The 24,601-nt window shown below is 44.7% G+C and overlaps 1 protein-coding gene across 3 annotated transcripts in view; it reads left to right on the top strand.

The window, feature by feature from the left end:
• The first annotated feature begins 23,441 nt into the window (after positions 1–23,441).
• TMEM63C (transmembrane protein 63C) overlaps positions 23,442–24,601 on the top strand; it is a 40,225-nt gene continuing 39,065 nt past the window's right edge. For 2 of the 3 annotated variants that reach the window (XM_089660584.1, XM_089660585.1), the window contains exon 1: positions 23,442–23,855. The gene's annotated coding sequence lies outside the window, so the exon portion shown is untranslated. The remainder of the gene's footprint in view (positions 23,856–24,601) is intronic. The other variant, XM_089660586.1, reaches the window with a different exon arrangement.

Here is a 24,601-nt window from a genome sequence, read left to right on the forward strand (position 1 = left end):
CTTTCCTCTTTATCCCATATTGGATACCTGCCCTCTAGTCCTCTTCAGTACTCCTCTCTATCCAGTTCCAGATAACCAACCTCTCATACTCCTCATCCCAACCTCTCATACTCCTCATCCCTCTTTTTCATACTGTTCCAGATACCTGCTTTCTCTCCTCTGCATCCCTCCTCTCAGGCTTGTAGCCTATACCTACCAACCTTGCCTTTTTATTTTTCCTCCCCATCCTGTACCTGATATGTGCTCTCCCCTACTCCTCATAACTCCTCTCCACCTAGTACCAGAAACTTGCCTCCTCTCCTCTGCACCCGTCCTCCTAATCTTGCACCAGATACCCTCACGTCCCCCCTCTGCATCCCTTCACCATGTACCAGATACCCATCCTCCCGTACTCCTCATTACTCTTCACACTTCTGCCTCCTTACTTCTGCATCCCTCCTCTCCTTCCAGTACAAGATACCTGCCTTCTCTCTTCTGCACCCCTCCTCGTTATCCTGTATCTGATACTTGCCCTTTCCTTCCATTGCATCCCTTCACCCTGTACCAGATACCCATCCTGCCCTACTCTTCATTCCTCTTCTTCATCATGCACTAGACACCTTCCTTCTTACTTCCACATCCCTCCTCTCCTTCCAGTACCAGATACCTGCCTCTTCTCCTCTGCACCCCTCCTTTTAATCCTGTATCAGATGCCTGACCTTTCCTTCCTTTGTAACTCTTCACCCTGTACCAGATACCCATCCTCCCCTACTCCTCATTCCTCCTATCCATCCTGTACTAGATATCTGCCTCCTTTCTTCTGAATCCCTCCTCCCAATTCTATGCCAGATACCTGCCCCTTCCTACTCCCCGTCCTTTTTCTCTACATCATATCAGATACCTGCTCTTCCCTCCTCTGCATCACTCCTCTCCATCTTGTACCAGATACCTGCCTCCCCTTCATCCCTACTCTCATTTCTGCACAAGACATCTGCCCTCCTTGCTTCCTCGTCCCTCCCCTCCTTCCTTCAGATACCTTAAATCCCTCTTCTACATCCTGTGCCAGATACCTCCTCCCTCTCCTCTGCATGCCTCCTCTTCATTCTGCACCAGATACCTCCCTTCTTCGTCCACTTACATCCAGGGACCTGGCCAGGCGCCACTGTGTGTCTGTACTGAGGATTAACCTTCACATCCCCTTCATGTCTGTATACAGCCCACTGTCTGTGTGATGTCTGTGAGCTGCATGCATTGCTCTCCATATCGTAGATTTTAGGAGTAATATATCATTGCAGGCTCAGGTCACAGCTCAGCCTGGCTATTTGGACACTTTTAGCTTCGTTTGCATGTTTTATGGCTGTGATCCTTTTCCTTGTTTGTTTTGTGTAAGTATGCAGAACAAGGCGTGCTTGCCAAGAAATGCAAATAGGGTCACCTCCTTCCAGTGAGTGATGATTTTGTCTTTCTGCTCTATTTTTTTATAATTTTGCTGCTTAGGTTCATTCCTCCCTCCAGGTAAGCAGTGGGGTTCCATTATTAGCAGGGGATAATTATCTATACCTGTCATCACCCCCTACATGGGGTCTGTGCAATGACCTGGATGGGATCTCCTGCCATAAAAACCTACTTCCAAAATCATAAAAAAAAGCAGTGGTCACACATACATGTATTTGCATGTACAGTATTTTTAGTCAGTGGTCTGAAAGACTTCAATCTTGTTCAGCACTTTATTGGACTACCTTTGGCCTTGGTTACAGCTTTTTTTTTTAAGTCCGCAAACGTGCAGATAACGAAAAACCCGTAAGTGTTCACAAAAAATGTGCAAGTGCAAAACACCACACAAAAAAGTGCACTTAGGGGTGTGCTTTGTCCTTCCCCCGAAGGGGATGGACCACTACCCTGATCCCCCGGGGCACGAAGCTCCTGACAGGGACAAGGTTCCCATTTGGTCTTCCTGGCCAAAAGGCTGCCTGGCCTTGGTTGCAGCTGCCACATGTTATGGCATTGACATGTCAGCGGTCCTGTTTTGCCCAGTTGTAAAGTGCACCTGTGTCCAGACCAGAGACGGACTGACAACTCATGGGGCCCCTGGGCAATAGGGGATCATGGGGCCCCTGTGTCCTTGCCCAAACTCAAAAAAGCCTATAAAAAAGGTACCAGGGGCATCTCATGGGGCCCCCTACTGACCCCGGGCCCTGGGGCAGTGCCTGAGTTTCCAAATGGTCAGTCCTCCCCTGGTCCAGACTATGGACATTAACCCCTAAGTGTTGTCAAAAAAGGTTTTAAAATCACCACAAGGGACATTTCTTACCGTCAATCTGTCCCTTGTGCTGATGGCTGCTGAATTATTTGAACTCTTCCATCCCCCAATCCCCTCCATCTAGGGGTGGACTGACAACTCATGGGGCCCAGGGCAATAAGGGATCATGGGGTCCCTGTATCCTTGCCCAAACTCAAAAAAGCCTATGAAAAAGGTACCAAGGGAATCTCATGGAGCCCCCTACTGACCCCAGGCCCTCGGGCAGTGCCCGAGTTTCCAAATGGTCAGTCCGCCCCTGGTGCCTCCATCCCTGCTGCTGTAAACTTTGGGTGCAGTGGGGGTTAATAGGCTTGAGGGGCCCATAACAGGCACTCATCAGGTGTACTGAGACTACCATGAATGAAACTTGATGTATGATGGAGGTTGAGTGGATGAATGAAAAGTACGGCCTCCTCCATTCATATATCATTTTTCATTCATAGACGCTATAGTAGAGCTTCTATGAATAGAGGAGGGGGCAGAAAGGGTGGGCATAGGCAGCACTACTGATGGGTATCTGTGACAGGTTCCTCAGCTCTATTAACCCCCGCCACACCGGAGGATCGCAATGGCAGGGGTAGTGAAGGATGGAAGATTTCAACTAAATCTGTAGCTATCAGCATGGGACACATCACATTGACTGTAAGTAATGTCCCTTGTACTGATTTTTTTAAAAAGCGTTTTTGACTAAATTTAGGCTTTAAACTATTTACATATTCTGAACCCTGACTTCTCCTCTTCAGATGCTTTTAATGTGAAGTTATTCCTTCTTAAATATCCTTGAATATCACAGTAAAGACTCTGAAGTTGATATCAGGGTCCATTCACACCAGTAGTAGCTCTGTGAACATGAAATTACACAATGGCATTACATTAGGTTCTAGCGGTCAAGGTAGTTTGCATTGTGCTGCGGTGAAAAAAAGTACTGCATGTCATACTTTTTTCAACACACATCACTGCAGTGTGGTGGTGTGCATTGGCCTTCTAGAAAACCATACATTCTCCCTTGTCCTGCATTGGGACTGCGTTGGACAAGGCTGCCTAGTGCACTCCCGCTGCACCTAGTGTTCCTGGACCCACAGGCCATCTCCGGACAGCCTAGGGCTGCATTGCATTGGAATTATGCTGTCAGCAGTTTCCAGCACAGCCCCAATGTACAGAATAGGTAAAATGCCTTGTTTCCAGTAGTGCATGCAGGAATTTTTTCTAGAACAGCAATCCAGCTGCAGTGAACAGAACTGTGTTGAAATATCACCTGTAAAATTTCAATTAAGTTTTGTAAAATTAAAAAAGTAAACAGTTCAATACAATAGGATCAGTGCATTGGCACTGGGTTTCCAAGCATTCAGCACGGTACACGTGTGCGTACAAGGCCTCAGAATCACCCTCTTTGTATTTAGAGGCTGGCAGGCTGCCAACGTTCTGTTCTCCTAGAACAGTGCCTGTGTTGATAATTTTGGAAATTAATTTATCCAAAATGCTTATAAATACAGAGGTAAATGGGGACTTGTTTTAAAATGCTTTTACTGCTTGTTCAGACTATGTAAATGCTTTAGTGTGCAAGACCTGGGTACAGGTCCAAATAAAGTGAGCTTTCCATGAAAATAAAACTCAGAAAGCTGCTACATGCACATTTTGTCAACCAAAGTATTTTTGCATCCCCTAGGAGTCCCTTGCCCCCTGAACTCACTTATCTGAGCACATACATTTTCTCTAGCATCCCACAGTTCTGCATGTTCTCTGCTGCCCACTTGTAGGTGGAGTGCGGTGTGGTGTGGCGGCAATTACACACACAGTCCAAATGCGATGAAAGGACTTGTGTTGGAATTATGAAAAGACAGTTCACAACAAGCCCTGTGGGAAGACATCCTTACCAGGAACATTCATGGAACCAACAACGTGTAGAGAGTAGGTTTTAGCCAAACGGACAGCACCTGTTAGGAGGGGCAGAATGCGGCCTGGACATCTTGTGCCCAGGCGGGAAGATGTCCACAGAAGTTGCGAGCCCTACGCTTTCCCTCTTCGTTGGGAACCTTTCTCTGCCACTAATTCTCTCACTACCAAATAAGGTACCTGTACCTACTCTACCCACTCACAAAAATCCAAGCCTGGGAGCCAGGACCTTAAATAGGCTCTGCCTGACCCAAGATGGCTGCTAGATTCACATAGGGTGGCAGCATCCAATTTGATAGTTTCCCCAGTGACCCAGGAAACCATAGAGGAACCATGTTCCTCTTAACTTCCTCTCCAACTGCAATGACGCTGCGGATGACCATCACCTACAGTAGAGAAAGTAGGCTGCACCTGCCAACTTCCCAGGGGGAGACAAACAGTAATCCTTCCACCTTTTATTAAAAAAAAAAAGTTTTTGGCTATACATACACTTTAAGTTAGTGTTAAAAGATTATATTATATAATGGATTTGGCAATGCTAACATAAGTGTGTTACAGGAATGGTTTTACAGGTGGAGGCCACTGACATTTTTTTTCCCTACTTATCTTCTCTGACTGTCACAAGTTTTGCATTTGGCTAGGGTCAGTGTAACTACTGGTAGCATGAGGCGATACCTGGACCCTACAGAGGTTGCACAGGCAGTCCAACTCTTCCAGGATGGCACATCAATATGTGCCATTGCCAGAAGAGCATGGAGGAGATTCCAGGAGACAGGCAGTTACTCTAGGACAGCTGGACAGGGCCATAGAAGGTCCTTAACCCATCAGCAGGACCGGTATCTGCTCCTTTGTGCAAGGAGGAACAGAATGAGTACTGCCAGAGCCCTACAAAATGACCTCCAGCAGGGCACAAGTGTGAATGTCTCTGACCAAACAATCAGAAACAGACTTCATGGGGGTGGCCTGAGGGCCCAACGTCCTCTAGTGGGCCCTGTGATCACAGCCCGGCACCATAGAGCTGGATTGGCATTTGCCATTGAAAACCAGAATTGGTAGGTCCACCACTGACGCCCTGTGCTTCTCAAAGATGAGAGCAGGCTCACCCTGAGCACATGTGACAGACGTGAAAGGGTCTGGAGAAGCCGTGGAGAACGTTATGCTGCCTGTAACATCGTTCAGCATGACCGTTTTGGTGGTGGGTGAGTGATTTTCTGGGGAGGCTTTTCCATGGAGGGACACAGACCTCTACAGGCTAGACAATGGCACCCTGACTGCCATTAGGTATCGGGATGAAATCCTTGGACCCATTGTCAGATAATACGCTGGTGCAGTGGGTCCTGGGTTCCTCCTGGTGCAGTGGGTCCTGGGTTCCTCCTGGTGCAGTGGGTCCTGGGTTCCTCCTGGTGCACGACAATGCCCGGCCTCATGTGGTGAGAGTATGCAGACAGTTCCTGGAGGATGAAGGAATTGATACCATTGAATGGCCCCCACGCTCGCCTGACCTAAATCCAATAGAACACCTCTGGGATATTATGTTTTGGTCCATCCGACACTGCCAGGTTGCACCTCAGACTGTCCAGGAGCTCAGTGATGTCCTGGTCCAGATCTGGGAGGAAATACCCCAGGACACCATCCGTTGTCTCATTAGGAGCCTCCCCCAACGTTGTCAGGCATGCATACAAGCACGTGGGGGCCATACAGACTACTGAGGACCATTCTGAGTTGCTGCAATGACATTTCAGCAAAATGGACTCACCTGCTGCATAATTTGTTCACTTTGATTTTTGGGGTGTCTTTGAATTCAGTCCTCTGTAGGTTGACAATTTTCATTTCCATCAAACGATGGGACATCTTTACGTTCCTAACACATTACCCCGTCCATATCAGTGTAGATATACAGCAGGAGATTTCTCTCCATTGAGATCTGATGGGTTTTCAAAGTGTTTCTTTAATCTTTTTGAGCCATGTACAGTACTTTCCTGGACAACTCCCCACACAATTACTACCTTTTCTATGACTTGCCCTTCCCTTTAGATTGTAAGCATGGCCCTCCTAACCCTATTGTCTTGAATTTTATTGTAACTGTCTCCCTTCATTTTGTACTTGGCACTATATAAAACCTGTATTATAATAATAATAACACAGCCAAGATTACAATACATTGTGTATTCTGATATAGTCCATCATACCCTACAGCTGTAATGTAACAATAATGGCTGTAGATTGCGGCTGTGGAATGACAGATTATTATTTCCTACATTTATATAGTGCTTATGTATTCTACAACACTGTACAGAGAAAAATACATCATTCACATCAGAGTCTGCGCCAAAGGAGCTTACACTCTAATGTCCACACCACAATCACACACTATTATTATTATTATTATTATTATTATTATTATTAATAAATAATAATAATAATAATTTATATAGTTCTGACATATTAGACAGTGCTGTACAGAGAACACTGAGCCATTCAGACCAGTCTCTGAACCAGAAGAGCTTACACTCTAATGTCTCACCACAGTCACACACTATTATCATTATTATTATTATTATTATTAATGCTGTCGTGGAGTTGATCAGCTGCAGAGTGGAGGGAGGCAGGGTTAAGGTTGCGGAGGTTACGGCTGGTAGTAGTGTGACATTTGGAGGGGTAGGCGTTGGAGGACGAGGAGATAGAGAAGGTAATCAGGTTGTGGTCAGAGAGAGGGAAGGGGGTGTTAGTGAGGTTGTGGGGAGCGCAGTGGTTGGAGAAGACAAGATCAAGGATATTACCATTGGAGTGGGTGGTGGATTGTATGCACTGTGCAAGTGCAAAGGAGGAGGTTAAGTGGAGGAGATGGGATGTGGCCGGGTTGTCGAGGTTGACAGGGATGTTGAAATCCCCAAGGATGATGGTGGGTAGCTCAGAGGAGAGGAAGAAGGGTAGCCAGGAGGAAAAGTCATCCAGGAAGCGGGATATGGATCCAGGAGGCCGGTATATCACAGCAATCTTCAGGGGGGTTGGGGAGAATAGTCGGACGCAGTGGGCCTCGGAGGAGGAGAAGGATAGTTATTATTATTATTATTAATAATAATAATTTATATAGTTCTGACATATTAGACAGTGCTGTACAGAGAACACTGAGCCTTTCAGATCAGTCTCTGAACCAGAAGAGCTTACACTCTAATGTCTCACTACAGTCACACACTATTATTATTATAGGTTTAAAAAGCTTTGACATATTAGACAGTGCTGTACAGAGAACACAAAATCATTCACATCAGTGTCTGCGCTAAAGGAGCTTACACTCTAATGTCCACACCACAGTCACACACTATTGCTATTATTATAATACATTTATTTAGCTCTGACATATTCCGTAGCGCTGTACAGAGAACACTCAGCCAGTCACAATATTCTCTGCACTAGAACAACTTACGCTGCAATGCCTCCACCGCAGCCACACATACTTTGGGGCAATTTTTGAAGATCCAATATTAATACATTTTTGGGGGTTACGTGCGGACACCCAGACAAATATGGAGTAAGCACACAAACTCCATGCAGGTAGATCCCTGGAGAAGAATAAACGCAGGACCCTTGGGCCCAGTTCTGCCACCTTACTGCTCTGCACTCTTTGTTGGATTCTTATTGGTTGAGCAGCCCTCCCTTGTTCTCTTATAATAATAATGTTCTCTAATAGCATTATTTACTCAGGCAGCCCAGCACACAATGAAAGATCTGTGTTTGCTCTGGGCTGTGCTCACAGTACCTGTATTAATCATTAACTCTTGTTGTGTCACCATCATCCGCTCACCATCACATTTTATTAAATACGTACCCAGCTTCACCCAGCATACAGGAAAGGACGGGTTATGGTGGTACTATATCAGGAAGAGTGTTTTGAGCTGCCAGAGAACATGGGTGAATTCTTATTTTGTTTTTGCCATAAAATGTGATCTGATCTCCATTTACTGTTAGTCATAGTAAGGCTCCATTTACACGGGACACTTCTGAATGATGGAAACTGACTGCTGGAAAACGTAGGTTAAAAAAACCACCTGTTTATCCACGTTTGCATACCGCGTTTATAAGCGTTTGCGTTTAGAAGCATTTTTTAAAGATAACCTCAGGAGACCATCCAAAATGCCCAGAAGGCACTGAAAAACAGTAAAAAATTTACTATTTCAGACATTTTGAGAGAAATAGAGAGCAGAAGCAGAGAGAGCAGTATTTGTTGAGATGACCTTTCTTTTTTTTTTTTCCTGTGGTGTTTGGATGTGTTCCAGCTCATTTCTGTGCAGAAATTATTGCAGCAGTGTCTAACATATTTTCTTTCATGCAAAACCTCAATGTATGGTGTACCGGGTCCATTTGAGTACCGGGAAAACGCTTTGCATGCATTTTTCATGATGAAAAATGGCTCTGGACAGCATCTGGAAATGGAAGAGTTAAAAAAATGTTCCAAATGCAAACGCTTATAAACGTGGTTAGCTACGTTTACAAGTGTTTGGCGTTTGAAACGCTGATAAAATCTACTCCTGAACGCAAGTTCAAAAAACGATTGTAAACTCAACTGCCTGTAAAGGACTATGTGTACATGGACACATAGGAAAACATTAGGCAGAGTTCAGGGGCTGCTGAAAAAAACACAGAAAAGCTCATAAACGTGAGTTTATCAGCTTCAGTGTACATGGAGCCTTAGGCTGGCCATAAACAGGGGATGTTTATTGGTCGAATTGTCGGCCGATAAATGAAAAATCGGTCGTTACCGATGCTGACACAAATGTCCACAAAAAACTGACGTTTTTCGTGGATTTCCCAGCATGACCGATATAAAGAAATGAGAAGATCCACGAAAAACGGCCGACTGCATTGCGCCACTAACGGTGTGAATATCGTGCAGACAAAATTTCGGCCGATAAACGACCCGTCTATGGTCTGTATTACACATACAGACAATCTTATCTAAGACTAGATTCACACCTATGCAGGTTGTGTTTGACATTTTTGCACTTGCGTTTTTGATGTGTTTCGCTTTTTTTTATTCTTCTTGTTGCTAGGCAGATTTAAAACGCAAAACTCAGCAAAAATGCAGCAAAAACACAATACATACTTTTCTGCAGCATTTCTATTGAAGTCTATAGAACCAAAAACGCAACTTTTTGCATTAAAAAAAGTCCTTTTCCAAAGAACGCACTGGGTGAAAATGCACAGGTGTGGACATGCCCCATAGGAAATCATGTTAAATGGACTGTACTGTGTTTCTGCAAAACGCTGCAGAAAACGCTTAGGTGTGAACCTAGGGTAACAAAAAATGTTTAAAACACACCTGCGCCTGGATCCCTATATACAAAAAGCAGCTTACACGATTTGTTGACAACAATTTCCAACCGTAGTTGTAAAATAAAGTGCAGTACTCTATATGTGTATATATATATATATATATATATATATATATATATATACAGATAAACACTGTAAATATTAAAAGACCCAATAAGAAGTCCAAAGATCATGAATACCACAGAAATGCCCAAAGAGATAGAATCTAGTGTTATCCATCCACAAGATCCTCCAATAGTGAGCACACGGAGCCTCTTACCAAAGCATATTGACCCTCTACATATGGAGTGGTCAAACAGCACTTATATATAAACATCCAAGGTTCCACGGCCTCCACCGGATCTGATGCATCCACACAGGTTCAGCCCGGCCACTTTCCTAATAGCCTAGAACTCACTCCACGTCAGCAATTCAAAGGCATCCGGCCCCAATATACAGTCTAGTCATAGAAGGCAAACAAAATAGCCTCATGGTGTAGTATAAAAGACCAAACATTTATTAAAACCACACATATAGTTCTCCAATGTTCCTCTTCTCCCTCACTAAACTAATGTGACCCCAGCACTGACAGAGAAGGGTAGGACAGGTCAAACTAGGATACTGTGCAGGCAGCTGACATCCTCCTTATCAAATGATGATGTCATTGGTTGTCAGGAAGGATGCCGGTAGCTAGAAGGTCCTAATGGTGCTCAATGAAAACCTGTGGCTTTGTGTAACTAAAAGGCAGGCTTGTTCCACCCACTGGTTTGTATACAAGTTTTGGGCAATTTTTAGACATTTTGCCGAGGCACCAGGGGCGGACTGACCGTTTGGAAACTCGGGCACTGCCCGCGGGCCCGGGGTCAGTAGGGGGCCCCATGAGATGCCCCTGGTACCTTTTTCATAGGCTTTTTTGAGTTTGGGCAAGGACACAGGGGCCCCATGATCCCCTATTGCCCGGGGGCCCCATGAGTTGTCAGTCCACCCCTGCGAGGCACCCCTGAAGAAACCTCAAGGCACCTCAGGGTGCTTGGGCACTCTGGTTGAGAAAGGCTGACCTAATGTAATCATCCAATGTGGCACAGTGACAGGTGCTCACAAAAACAAAGTAGCAAGTGTTATGTAAACATCAACAATCAATATTTCATCTACTGCTCAAAAACACAAAGTGACAAGTGCTCTATAAACATCAACGATCAACATATCCTCAGAAAGTTCATATCAGTCCAAAAATTTGAAAAATATTAAAAAAAATATAAAAAAGAAAAAAATATATCTAATTCATATGTGTTCTTGCAAAAAATTATACCTGCATATAAAACAATAAATAAGTGTTCTTCTGAAAAACAACCGTGGAAAAAATCATTGAAGAATTGTATCATTTGTTACGTATGCACTTGGTCCAATCCACCACCTCAAACAATCACCACCATTTACCCCAAACTGACTCACCAGATATATTGGAAAAACCAGCATACTCGCAGAAACCTACAATGTTTCTGTAGGTGCTCAAGTATTGTATGTGGACCACAGACGAACGTTGTCGCTCAGAAGTATCCGATGCAGCAATATATGTCAAGAGAAGGAAGAACAGAAGAGATCCTCATCGCATAAAAATGGATATTTACTGTAAAAAGGACACGATTGCACTGAAACTCACATTTAAAAGTGTCTGACCTGACACTAGGTATTATTTGCAAAACATATGGACCACGCCAGCCCCAGCCGCTCTCCTCTGGCTGCAAGCACGGGCTCCAGCACCAAGGCGATGTCACATCCAAAGCCTCACCCTATGTACGCTTCGCCTACCGACATCTTTCTGGGTCGAAATCAGACTTTATTGTGTTCGGGTCTGAGACAGGAAGGTCTTAGATCGCCTCAGAGGCGTCCCTAGGGTTGGTGTCACCCGGTGCGGTAACACATGGTGTCACCCCTCCAGACAAGAAGGAGCGGTGCCGGTGTAGCGGTACAATGAGTATCCCTTGAAGATATGTATCCCCTGAAGCAACTGCGCATGTGCCGGTTTCAGGCCGAAGAAACCGATCTCCAACTTTAGCACAGAGCCAGCGATCAGCTTCTTCGGCCTGAAACCGGCACTTGCGTAGTTGCTTCAGGGGATACATATCTTCACGGGATACTCATTTCACCGCTACACCGGGGGCAGCTGTCACTGTGCCGGGAATCCAGGATCACCCCAATAACTGGCCAGGACCTTCACAGAGCCCAGAAGCTCTGCTGGCATCCTGCTCCTGCACCCCCTTTGATGGTGTCACCCGGTGCGGCCCGCACCCCTTTAGGGATGCCACTGGCTCGCCCCCAGAACACAGTGCTATATGTTATATGCAGTCTCCACTACATACAGTTTATACAGCACATCTAGCAGCCTCACATGTTAGTGAGGGACATAGTTATTTGTACCAAAGGATGGAGTTCAGCTTTAACCACTTCCATACCGGGCACTTTTACCCCCTTGCTGCCCAGGCCAGCTTTCAGCGCGGTCACTTTGACATCTGCGCGGTCATGCAACGCAAACCCAAACTAAATTTTTATCATTTTGTTCACAACTAGAGCTTTCTTTTGGTGGTATTTAATCACCACCGGGGTGTTTATTTTTTTTGCTAAATTTATGAAAAAAGACCAAAAACCATGTTTTTCTTTCTTTCTGTTATAAAATTTTGCATATAAATAATTGTTCTTCATAAATTTAGGCCAAGATGTATTCTGCTACATTTCTTTGGTGAAAATAACCCAAATCTGTATTTATTATTTAGTCTATAGGAAAGTTATAGAGTTCACAAACTATGGGATATGTCTGAAAATCAATCATTCCTGAAGTACTGACAGCCAATCTACTTTCTTGAGGACCAAAAATGACAGGACAGTACAGATATCCCCCAAATGACCCCCTAGACAGTTTGAGGTATTTAGTAAGAAGCATGGCAAGTTTTTTTACGTAATTTTTTGGAAAATGAAGAAATTAAAAAAAAAACATTTTCACATTTTTTTTTTCATACATACTGTCACCAGTGTAGTGCAGCATCATCATATAACTGGTGTGGTGGTGATCACTGACTGGTGACATTACGAAAGAAAAAAACATTTTTTTTCATTTTTTTTTCATAATACACTGTGACCAGAGTAGTATAATGTTACCATAGTAACATTGTACTACTCTGGGGAAGTGATCAGTATTTTTTTTTTTACACATGAAGATTGCTTATAGCAAAGAATCAATGGATGCCCCATAGTAAGTCTATGGGTGATGTCATCACCCAGACTCTGTGGCCATTGTTGCTGATCTCTCCTCCTCACTGGAGCTAGCCACTGGAGAGATCATGTGACTGGACGGTCGCACCCTCAGAATAAGTAGGTAGAGACATCTTTCCATTACACATGGTACAGAAGTATCAAGCAATCTGGTTATAGTGAGTTTCCAAAGTTGTGAATGCAGTTCTTTTAGTGTGGTGCAGTACAGTGCGATTTCAGTCCATTCAAATGAATGGGCTGAAATTGTACAGGAGCGCACAGCACATTACTGTGTGATTCGCAGTGTAAACCGGATCTTACAGGGTATTTAGAATAGGTTTAGAATGGGGGTGGGAGTAGGTTTAAAGTGGTTGTAAAGGCTCAAGGTTTTTACCTTTATGCATTCTATGCATGAAGGTAAAAAAACTTACCTGAGCCCCATCTCGATCCAGGGATGTGCACAAGAGCCTTGGCTCTCCCGGGTCTCTCCCTCCTCATTGGCTGAGATGGCAGTGGTAGCCATTGGCTCTTGCTATTGTCAATCACAGTCAGTAAGCCAATAAGGAGAGAGCGGCGGCAGGGTCGAGCAGCTCTCCATGTGTGAAAGGACACACAGAAAAGCTACTCAGGAGCAAGCCTGCTTGGGTGCCCCCATTGCAAGCTGCTTGTTATGGAGACACTAGGCAGGAGGGGGGCCCTGGAGTGCTGGCGGGGACCTGAGAAGAGGAAGATCAAGGCTGCTTTGTGCAAAATCACTGGAAAGAACGGGTAAGTATGACGATTGTTATAAAAACCAAAAAGAAACCTTTAATGTCACTTTAAGTATAATTAGTATTTGACTAAAGTTCTACTTTAAATTGCCACATTGTGGGCAACGATGGCCTTGCTGTGCTGAACTTTGGCCAGAAAAGAGACACCTGTCAGCTACAGAGGAATATCCACCTTATTAAACTTTTCTCCAGATGTCCATTATGTCAGACGGATCATAAATTATGATTTGTCCAATGGCCTTCTTCTCTCTGGCTCTGCTGTATGTCACATAGAAGAGTCCAGTTCATGTTTCATACCCACAGGCTGTGTGCTACCAACTAAACAGGAATTTCTTCTTTAATTCACACTCTGCTACATTTTTCTGTTAACACTGCAGATGTAACAAGAATTGCCCAATGGCTGCAATTAGTGAAGTCACCCCTGACCACCATATTTTGTATATTCACCAGGATGGAAAATGATACACACTTAAGAGTAATAAACACCTCATGTCTGAACTTGTTCTCTCAATCCTAGCTGGAAACAAGCATGTCCCCAAATCACCTCTACCTTCACCCATCACCAATTTGCCATTCCAAACAGATTTGGAGATATAGGTGGTAGTAAGATGGATTTCTGCAGACGATGAATGACTCCGTGTTGGAGATAGCTCAGCAGACGCACGCCTTGCCCAGCCAGAGAGCTTAGAAGGTAATAGCAGCCTCAGCTCCATTCATCCAGGCCACGCTACCATTGGACGAAACATGTTGGGTGCTTGGCCTGGATTAATCAAGCTAAGGCTGCTTTTACCTGCTAACCACTCAGGCCAGGCAAGGTGTGTGGCGGCTGGGCTATCTCTCCCTATTTCTACAGATTGCTTCGAGTCTGGACAAACCTTTGCCCAGCTTGCCCCCTCACTAGTCAGCAGTATCCAATTCGTTGGAACTTGATGAACGGGGGTCATTAAGCATTTGTCGTGACTTAGAGCAATAATTTCAGGATTGGTGACCAATCCTGGACAATGTTCTTCCCCTGCAGAAGTATGAATAGTAGTTGATCATATAGATATATGGATAATATCCAACCAGTGATTGTGAATGTACTACCCTATTGCATATGACAGGTAACCAGAGGGCACTCTCTCCCTATATATGGACAGGAAGTGAGTGTTCCTGAGTAGACCTCTTGTTAGAAGGTGTTGGGCGCGTTAGGTTAAGTTCTTCCCCTTGGGTTCCAGGCAGATGGTGTTTCAGTCAGTGTCCCTGGTAATGATGTTATTTAGGAAAAGGTGGGTATGGCTAGAGAGAAGGTCAGGATATGGGAGTGTAAACTGAAAAGTAAGTGGCTTGGTTCCCCCTGTGTCTATAGGCCTTAATCTTGCTGCATCATGAGGCATGACTACCTCTTTGGGAGGAAATGTCCTCTAGGATGGAAAAAGTGGAAGCTAGGTAGTTAGTTCATCCTATAATGCACTGGGCTATGTATTAAGAGTGATGCTTTACTCCACCCCAAAATGGGACAGTTTGCCCCTTTATTGAAGAAGAAAAACAATATTTCACTTATTTATCCATCTATTAAATGCCAACTATATAGTCTATTTAATCAAACCTGACCGGACACTATTTTGTGCAGGGATGAGGAAGAAAATGTGAGATATGTTCAACATCATTGTGGGGGCTGTTCGTGCAGCTAGGGCTGGAAGGGATCAGTGTTCACTCAGGCCCGGAACAGGGTAAACTGAGTGCTGAAGATTACACTCATAGGCTATGCCTGGGTTAATAGGCCAAGGTATCCCAGCCATGTGTGTAGACGGAACCAGAGGAAGCCACTCTATGGACTATGGAGGTTGTCCTGGGGGAAGGAGCTCATCTCCAGTGACTGAAGTCATTGTGTAGGTGAGTTTAGTAGTTGTAACTGTAGGCCATTTGCCAAATACAACCTGGCAATACTCTGTGACCACCAACGCAGTGTTCTCTATTGTGGGCACAAGAGGGAGCAAACCTACCACTTGGCTATATTCTGTATATATATATACTGTATAGACAGTAGGTGAACATCCTGTCTATTGTAGTAAACTACAATGAGTAGTTCTCTGCCACCATGTGGGTGGTAGATGAGTGTTCCTCATTCTTCTACCACCATAGCTACAATATACACTCAATGGTCACTTCAATTGATACACCTGTTCAATTGCTTGGTAACACAAATTACTAATCAGCCAATCCCATGGCAGCAACTCAATGCATTTAGGCATGTAGACGCGGTGAAGACGATTTTCTGAAGTTCAATCCGAGCATCATAATGGGGGAAGAATGGGGATTTAAATGACTTTGAACATGGCATGGTGTTGGTGCCAGACAAGCTGGTTTGAGTATATCAAAAACTGCTGATCTACTAAGAATTTCATTCAAAACCATCTCTAGGGTCTACAGAGAATGGTCCAAAAAAGAGAAAATATCCAGTGATCGACAGTTGTGTGGACAAAAACGCCTTGTTGATGTCTGGAGAAATGGGCAGACTGGAAGATAGGCAGGCAACAGTAACTCATGCCAATATGGACCAAAATCTCTGAGGAATGTTTCCAACACCTTGTTGAATCTATGCCATGAAGAATTAAGTCAGTTCTGAAGGCAGAAGGGGGTCCAACCCGGTACTAGCAAGGTGTACCTAATAAAGTGGCCGGTGAGTGTACAGTATGTATGGTAGATAAGTGTTCCTCACCCCTATAGATACATGGACAAAGCAAACAAGTGCTAGTTAGTGCTTGGGACTCATAGATCCATGGAGGGTTGATTACAGTTGTCAGTTAGCACTCTACTCCTATACATATGTGGACAGTAAAATAACAATGGTAAACCCTCACACTAAATGATATAAAATCAGACTGCTGCACTTAGGAACCCTGAATACTGGATTCTATAATGTGCAAGTAAAATAAACCAGTGCGCTGTCTCTTTAAAGATCTTTCAAACAAATATCTGATTGCTACAAAAAAAGGCAAAAATGTGTAAAAATAAGCAAAATGAAAAATAAAGTACATATAAATCTCAATATTACCCAAGTGTAAACAATAATATGTAACAATGTATAGTGATAAATTGTTCCCACTACATAATGGATGGACATTGTTTGATGAATTCAGATTGTTTTTAATGATCGGTTGAATATTTTGCACTTTTATTTGATGTATGACATTATGTAGTGGAAATGATTTATTACTATATTGTACATTATTGCAATAATTATTGTTTACAGTTGGGTAATATTGAGATTTACAGTGGGGATCGAAAGTTTGGGCACCCCAGCTAAAAAATTGTATTAATGTGCATAAAGAAGCCAAGGAAAGATGGAAAAATCTCCAAAAGGCATCAAATTACAGATTAGACATTCTTATATGTCAACAAAAGTTAGATTTTATTTTCATCATTTACACTTTCAAAATAACAGAAAACAAAAAAATGGCGTCTGCAAAAGTTTGGGCACCCTGCAGAATTTATAGCATGCACTGCCCCCTTTGCCAAGCTGAGACCTGCCAGTGTCATGGATTGTTCTCAATCATCGTCTGGGAAGACCAGGTGATGTCAATCTCAAAGGTTTTAAATGCCCAGACTCATCTGACCTTGCCCCAACAATCAGCACCATGGGTTCTTCTAAGCAGTTGTCTAGAAAACTGAAACTGAAAATAGTTGAGGCTCACAAAGCTGGAGAAGGCTATAAGAAGATAGCAAAGCGTTTTCAGATGTCAATATCCTCTGTTCGGAATGTAATTAAGAAATCGCTCTCATCAGGAACAGTGGAAGTTAAAGCAAGATCTGGAAGACCAAGAAAAATATCAGACAGAACAGCTCGCAGGATTGTGAGAAAAACAATTCAAAACCCACGTTTGACTGCACGATCCCTCCAGAAAGATCTGGCAGACACTGGAGTTGTGGTACACTATTCCACTATAAAGAGATACTTGTACAACTATGGTCTTCATGGAAGAGTCATCAGAAGAAAACCTCTTCTACGTCCTCACCACAAAAATCATTGTTTGAACTTTGCAAATGAACATATAGACAAGCCTGATGCATTTTGGAAACAGGTTCTGTGGACCGATGAGGTTAAAATTGAACTTTTTGGCCGGAATGAGCAAAGGTACGTTTGGGGAAGAAGGGACACAGAATTGAATGAAAAGAACCTCTGTCCAACTGTTAAGCATGGGGTTGGATCAATCATGCTTTGGGGTTGTGTTGCAGCCAGTGGCACAGGGAACATCTCACGAGTAGAAGGAAAAATGGATTCAATAAAATTTCAGCAAATTTTGGATGGTAACTTGATGCCATCTGTGAAAAAGCTGAAGTTAAAGAGAGGATGGCTTCTACAAATGAATAATGATCCTAAACACACCTTGAAATCCACGGGGGATTACATCAAGAGGCGTAAACTGAAGGTTTTGCCATGGCCTTCACAATCTCCTGACCTCAACATAATTGAAAATCTATGGATAGACCTCAAAAGAGCAGTGCGTGACAGACAGCCCGGAAATCTCAAAGAACTTGAAGACTTTTGTAAGGAAGAATGGGCAAAGATACCTCAAACAAGAATTGAAAGACTCTTGGCTGGCTACAAAAAGCGTTTACAAGCTGTGATACTTGCCAAAGGGGGCAGTACAAGATATTAACTCTGCAGGGTGCCCAAACTTTTGCAGACGCCATTTTTTTGTTTTCTGTTATTTTGAAAGTGTAAATGATGGAAATAAAATCTAACTTTTGTTGACATATAATAAGAATGTCTAATCTGTAATTTGATGCCTTTTGGAGATTTTTCCATCTTTCCTTGGCTTTTTATGCACATTAATACAAATTTTTAGCTGGGGTGCCCAAACTTTCGATCCCCACTGTATATGCACTTTATTTTTCATTACTTTAACTGACAATTGCGCGGTCAGGCAATGCTGAACCCAAATGAAATTTGCGTCTCTTTTTTTCCCACAAATTGAGCTTCCTTTTGGTGGTATTTGATTGCCTGTGTGTTTTTTATTTCTTGCGCTATGAAAAAAGAAAACACTGACAATCTTGTGAAAAAAACCTATATTTTTTACTTTTTGCTAGTGAACATGTTCAGTACAAAAATTAAAAAAATCAAATTTCATCATAAATTTACTCAAAAATTTATTCTGCTGCATCTCTTTGCTAAAAAAAAAAATCCCAATTCCTGTAAATTAATTGGTTTATGTGAAAGTTATAGCATTTACAAATGGCGGTATATATACTGGGATTTTTAAAATTTTTTACTAGTAATGGCGGCGATCAGCGTCTTATAGTGAGACTGCGGCAGACATTCTGACACTGGAGGGAACTGACTTGGTGTCACTGACATCCACAGTGACACCAATACAGTGATCAGTGCTAAAAAAAAAGCACTGACACTGTACTAATGGCACTGGGCAGGCAGGGGTTAACCTGAGGCACGATCAAAGGGTTAACTGTGTGCTGGGAGTGCTTCACTGGAATCACACTGCTTTGGATGGCTGTGCTGTGCAAAACCATCCAAAGCAGTGTGCCCTAGCTGACAGGGAGGAGAACTGTTAGTAAACAAAACAGTTCTCCTCCCCGTTGGAGAGCTTCGGAAATCACTGGGTGCCGGCGAGTAATCACCGGCCGCTGGTGAGTAATCACCGTCCGGGACCCAGTGATTGACAGCTGCGGCCGTGAATGGCAACATGGGTAGGGCGCGCCCGTGACTCGCACACGCTCCCTACCCGGAAATGCAAAATCATGTATGTATATGTGATTTTGTGCATCCGTGCCGCCCTGTAGCAGTATTTCTGCTATAGGGCGGTCGGCAAGCGGTTAAAGAGACAGCACACTGGTTTATTTCACTTGCATATGTGGGCTGTAGGTGACTAGAACTTTCTGATGTTCCACCCCTGTAGATACAAGGACAATATTTACCACTAGCAGGAGCTACATTACCCAGCCCACTTGGTTGGTAACTAGAGAGCACTCTGACCCTATAGAATGGTAGGTAACCAATACCAAACAAGGCTTTTTCCTTACAGATGCAATACATGGACAGTAGGTAACTGGTGTTGGATAGCACTCTGCACCTATAGATACAGGGACAGTAAGTGACCAGTGCTGGACAAGGCTCTAGCCCTAGAGATTCATTGACAGTAGATGATCAGTGACTGATGCTGATTGGTGCACTGCCTCTATAGATACACAGATGGCAGGTGACTGGTGCTGAATAGCTCCTTGTGTTTACAGAGACGGGGATGGTAGTTGACACTGCTAGATAGAGTTTTGCACCTATAGATAGTGAATATTAGGTGATGGCAGCTGGATAGTGCTCTGTCCCTAAAGATCTGTTGGGGGTAGAGATCTGACCCTACAGAAACACAGGCAGTCAGTGACCGGTACTGGATAATGCTCTGCTTCTATAGATATGAGGACGGTAGGTGATCAGTATTGGATAATGCTCTGAGCCTATAGATATGTGGATGGTAGGTTATCAGTACTGGATTCCGCTCCTATAGATATGTGGACAGTAGGTGATCAGTACTGGATTCCGCTCCTATAGATATGTGGATGGTAGGTTATCGGTACTGGATTCCGCTCCTATAGATATGTGGACAGTAGGTGATCAGTACTGGATTCCGCTTCTATAGATATGTGGACGGTAGGTGATCGGTACTGGATTCCGCTTCTATAGATATGTGGACGGTAGGTGATCGGTACTGGATTCCGCTTCTATAGATATGTGGACGGTAGGTGATCAGTACTGGATTCCGCTTCTATAGATATGTAGACGGTAGGTGATCGGTACTGGATTCCGCTCCTATAGATATGAGGACGGTAGGTGATCAGTATTGCATAATGCTCTGAGCCTATAGATATCTGGACGGTAGGTGATCGGTACTGGATTCTGCTCCTATAGATATGTAGATGGTAAGTGATCGGTACTGGATTCTGCTCCTATAGATATGTGGACGGTAGGTGATCGGTACTGGATTCTGCTCCTATAGATATGTAGATGGTAAGTGATCGGTACTGGATTCTGCTCCTATAGATATGTGGACGGTAGGTGATCGGTACTGGATTCTGCTCCTATAGATATGTGGATGGTAGGTGATCGGTACTGGATTCTGCTCCTATAGATATGTGGATGGTAGGTGATCGGTACTGGATTCTGCTCCTATAGATATGTGGATGGTAGGTTATCAGTACTGGATTCCGCTCCTATAGATATGTGGACAGTAGGTGATCAGTACTGGATTCCGCTCCTATAGATATGTGGATGGTAGGTTATCGGTACTGGATTCCGCTCCTATAGATATGTGGACAGTAGGTGATCAGTATTGCATAATGCTCTGAGCCTATAGATATCTGGACGGTAGGTGATCGGTACTGGATTCTGCTCCTATAGATATGTAGATGGTAAGTGATCGGTACTGGATTCTGCTCCTATAGATATGTGGACGGTAGGTGATCGGTACTGGATTCTGCTCCTATAGATATGTAGATGGTAAGTGATCGGTACTGGATTCTGCTCCTATAGATATGTGGACGGTAGGTGATCGGTACTGGATTCTGCTCCTATAGATATGTGGATGGTAGGTGATCGGTACTGGATTCTGCTCCTATAGATATGTGGATGGTAGGTGATCGGTACTGGATTCTGCTCCTATAGATATGAGGACGGTAGGTGATCGGTACTGGATTCTGCTCCTATAGATATGTAGATGGTAAGTGATCGGTACTGGATTCCGTTTCCATAGATATGTGGACGGTAGGTGGCTGATACTAGATAACGCTCTGGCCCTGTAGATGTGAGGACTGTATGTGACCAGTACTGGATAACAGTCTACTTCTACAGATACGAGTACGGTAGGTGACCAATACTGGATAACGCTCTGCTCCTATAGATATGAAGACAGTAGGTGGCTGGTACTGGATAACCTTTTGTTCCTATAGGTATGAGGACGTTAAGTAACTGCTATTGGATAACGCTCTGCTCAAATAGATATGAGGACAGTAGGTGACCAGTACTGGAAAACGCTCTGCTCCTGTAGATATGAAGATGGTAGGTACCAGTACTGGATAATTTTCTGTGTCTATAGATATTAGGACAGTAGGTTACCTATACTGGATGAGGCTCTGGTCCTATAGGTATGAGGAAGGTAGGTGACCTATACTGGATAATGCTCTGCTCCTATAGATAAGAGGACGGTAGGTGACCAGTATTGGATAACACTCTGCTCCTGTAGATACATGGACAGTAGGTGACTGGTATTGGATAATGTTCTGCTTCTATACATGAAGACAGTAGGTGACCGTTACTGGATAATGCTTTGCACCTATAGATATGAAGACAGTAGGTGACGGTTATTGGATAAGGCTCTGGCCCTATAGACATGAGGACGGTAGGTGACCAGTACTGGATAACGGTCTGCTCCTGTAGCTATGAGGACGGTGGGTGACCAGCACTGGATAATGTTCTGTTTCTATAGATATTAGGACGGTAAGTCACCACCACTGGATAATGTTGTGTTTCTATAGATATTAGGATGGTAAGTCACCTATACTGGATAATGCTCTGCTCCTATAGATAAAAGGACAGTAGGTGACTGTTATTGGATAGTGCTCTGGCCCTACAGATATGAGGACGGTAGGTGACCAGTACTGGATAACGTTATGTTTCCACAGATATGGGGATGGTAGGTGGCCAGTACTGGATAACGCTCTGCTCCTGTAGATACATGGACGGTAGGTGGCCGGTACTGGATAACGCTCTGCTCCTGTAGATACATGGACGGTAGGTGGCCGGTACTGGATAACGCTCTGCTCCTGTAGATACATGGACGGTAGGTTGCCGGTACTGGATAACGTTCTACTCCTATAAATACATAGACGATACTACATAGATCTCTGTCTCTATAGGTATGAGGACAGTAGGTGACCAGCATTGGATGGTAGGTAAGTGGAGGTGGACAGCACTGTGACCCTACAGATACACCAACATTAGGTGAACAATATCGGATAATGCTCCATCTATACAGATAAGTGGCCGGTAGGTGACTGATACGGGTAACGCTCTGGCCCTGTAGATATAGACGGTGGCCGGTACTTCATAGCTCTCTGTCTCTATAGGTATGAGGACAGTAGGTGGCCGGTATTGGATAACGTCCTGCTCCTGTAGATACATGGATGGTAGGTGGCCGGTATTGGATAACACTCTGCTCCTGTAGATACATGGACTGCAGGTGGACGGTATTGGAGAACGTCCTGCTCCTGTAGATACATGGACGGTAGGTGGCCAGGACTGGACTATGCTTTGCTCCTATAGATAGATGGACGGTAGGTGGCCGGTACTGGATAACGCTCTGCTCCTGTAGATACATGGACGGTAGGTGGCCAGGACTGGACTATGCTTTGCTCCTATAGATAGATGGACGGTAGGTGGCTGGTACTGGATAACGCTCTGCTCCTGTAGATACATGGACGGTAGGTGGCCGGTACTGGATAACGCTCTGCTCCTGTAGATACACGGACGGTAGGTGGCCGGTACTGGATAACACTCTGCTCCTGTAGATACATGGACGGCAGGTGGCCGGTATTGGATAACGTCCTGCTCCTGTAGATACACGGACGGTAGGTGGCCGGTATTGGATAACGTCCTGCTCCTGTAGATACATGGACGGTAGGTGGCCGGTATTGGATAACGTCCTTCTCCTGTAGATACACGGACGGTAGGTGGCCGGTAGTGGATAACGTCCTGCTCCTGTAGATACATGGACGGTAGGTGGCCAGGACTGGACTATGCTTTGCTCCTATAGATGGAAGGTAGGTGGCCGGTACTACATAGCTGTCTCTATAGGTATGAGGACGGTAGGTGGCCGGTACTACATAGCTGTCTCTATAGGTATGAGGACGGTAGGTGGCCGGTACTACAGAGCCCTCACGGTAGGTGACCAGCATTGGATGGTAGGTAAGTGGAGGTGGACAACCCTACGGATACAGAGAGGTGAACAATATCGGGTAATGCTCCGTCTATACAGATACGTGGCCGGTAGGGGACCGATACGGGTAACGCTCTGGCCCTGTAGACATGAGGACGGTAGGTGACCGGAATGGGACAACGATCGGCTCCTATAGACTCATGGACGGTAAGGACTGTTTGTCTAGTCACCCGTAGCGGGTCACCATCACCCTCGGCGTTTGAACGTGGAGTCAGGGTAATAGGCACACCCCTTCTCCGCCCAGAGTCCGGCTCTGCTGATACCGGAGAAGATACGGGCACAGCTCCGCCCCGCCGGGCCGTACAATGCTGATGTCAGGAGGCGGTGCCCGATTCGGGTGATGTGTGTGCGGAGGATGCTGCGGCCCGACAGGTGAGATCGGGGAACCGTTCTACCCCGGAGAGATTATGACACCAAGATCCGGGTGTTCATCTACAGGAGGGTGTACAATGTAACATCATGATGGGGCACATTACATGGAGACAGGGTGTCATATGGGAGTTCCACTGCTGGGGGGGAGGGGGTGTAGTCTGGATGTGGTGGGTCATAGTATTGTGGTCTGTAATATTGGTTTGGTAGCAGGGGCGGACTGACAACTCATGGGGCTCCCAGGCAATAGGGGATCATGGGGCCCCTGTGTCCTTGCCCAAACTCAAAAAAGCCTATGAAAAAAGTACCAGGGGCACCTCATGTGGCCCCCTACTGACCCCCGGCCCTCGGGCAGTGCCCGAGTTTCCAAATGGTCAGTCTGCCCCTGTTTGGTAGGGTGTAGTATTAGGGGGCTATTGTATTGGTGTGATGAGGTGTAGTAGCCATGTAGCATGGGGTGTAGTAGTCGTGCAGTGTGGGGTGTAGTAGCCTTGTTGTATGGGGTGTAGTAGTGGTGGGGTGCAGTAGAGATGTAGCATGGGGTGTAGTAGTGGTGGGGTGCAGTAGAGATGTAGCATGGGGTGTAGTAGTGGTGGGGTGTAGTAGCCATGTAGAATGGGGTGTAGTAGTGGTGGGGTGTAGTAGCCATGTAGAATGGGGTGTAGTAGTGGTGGGGTGTAGCAGCCATGTAGAGTGGGGTGTAGTAGTGGTGGGGTATAGTAGTCATGCAGTGTAGGGTGTAGTAGTGG

The sequence above is a fragment of the Staurois parvus genome, unplaced genomic scaffold, assembly GCF_062004578.1.
Source record: "Staurois parvus isolate SC_StPar_1 unplaced genomic scaffold, SC_StPar_1.0 ptg001253l, whole genome shotgun sequence".
Lineage (NCBI taxonomy): Eukaryota > Metazoa > Chordata > Amphibia > Anura > Ranidae > Staurois > Staurois parvus.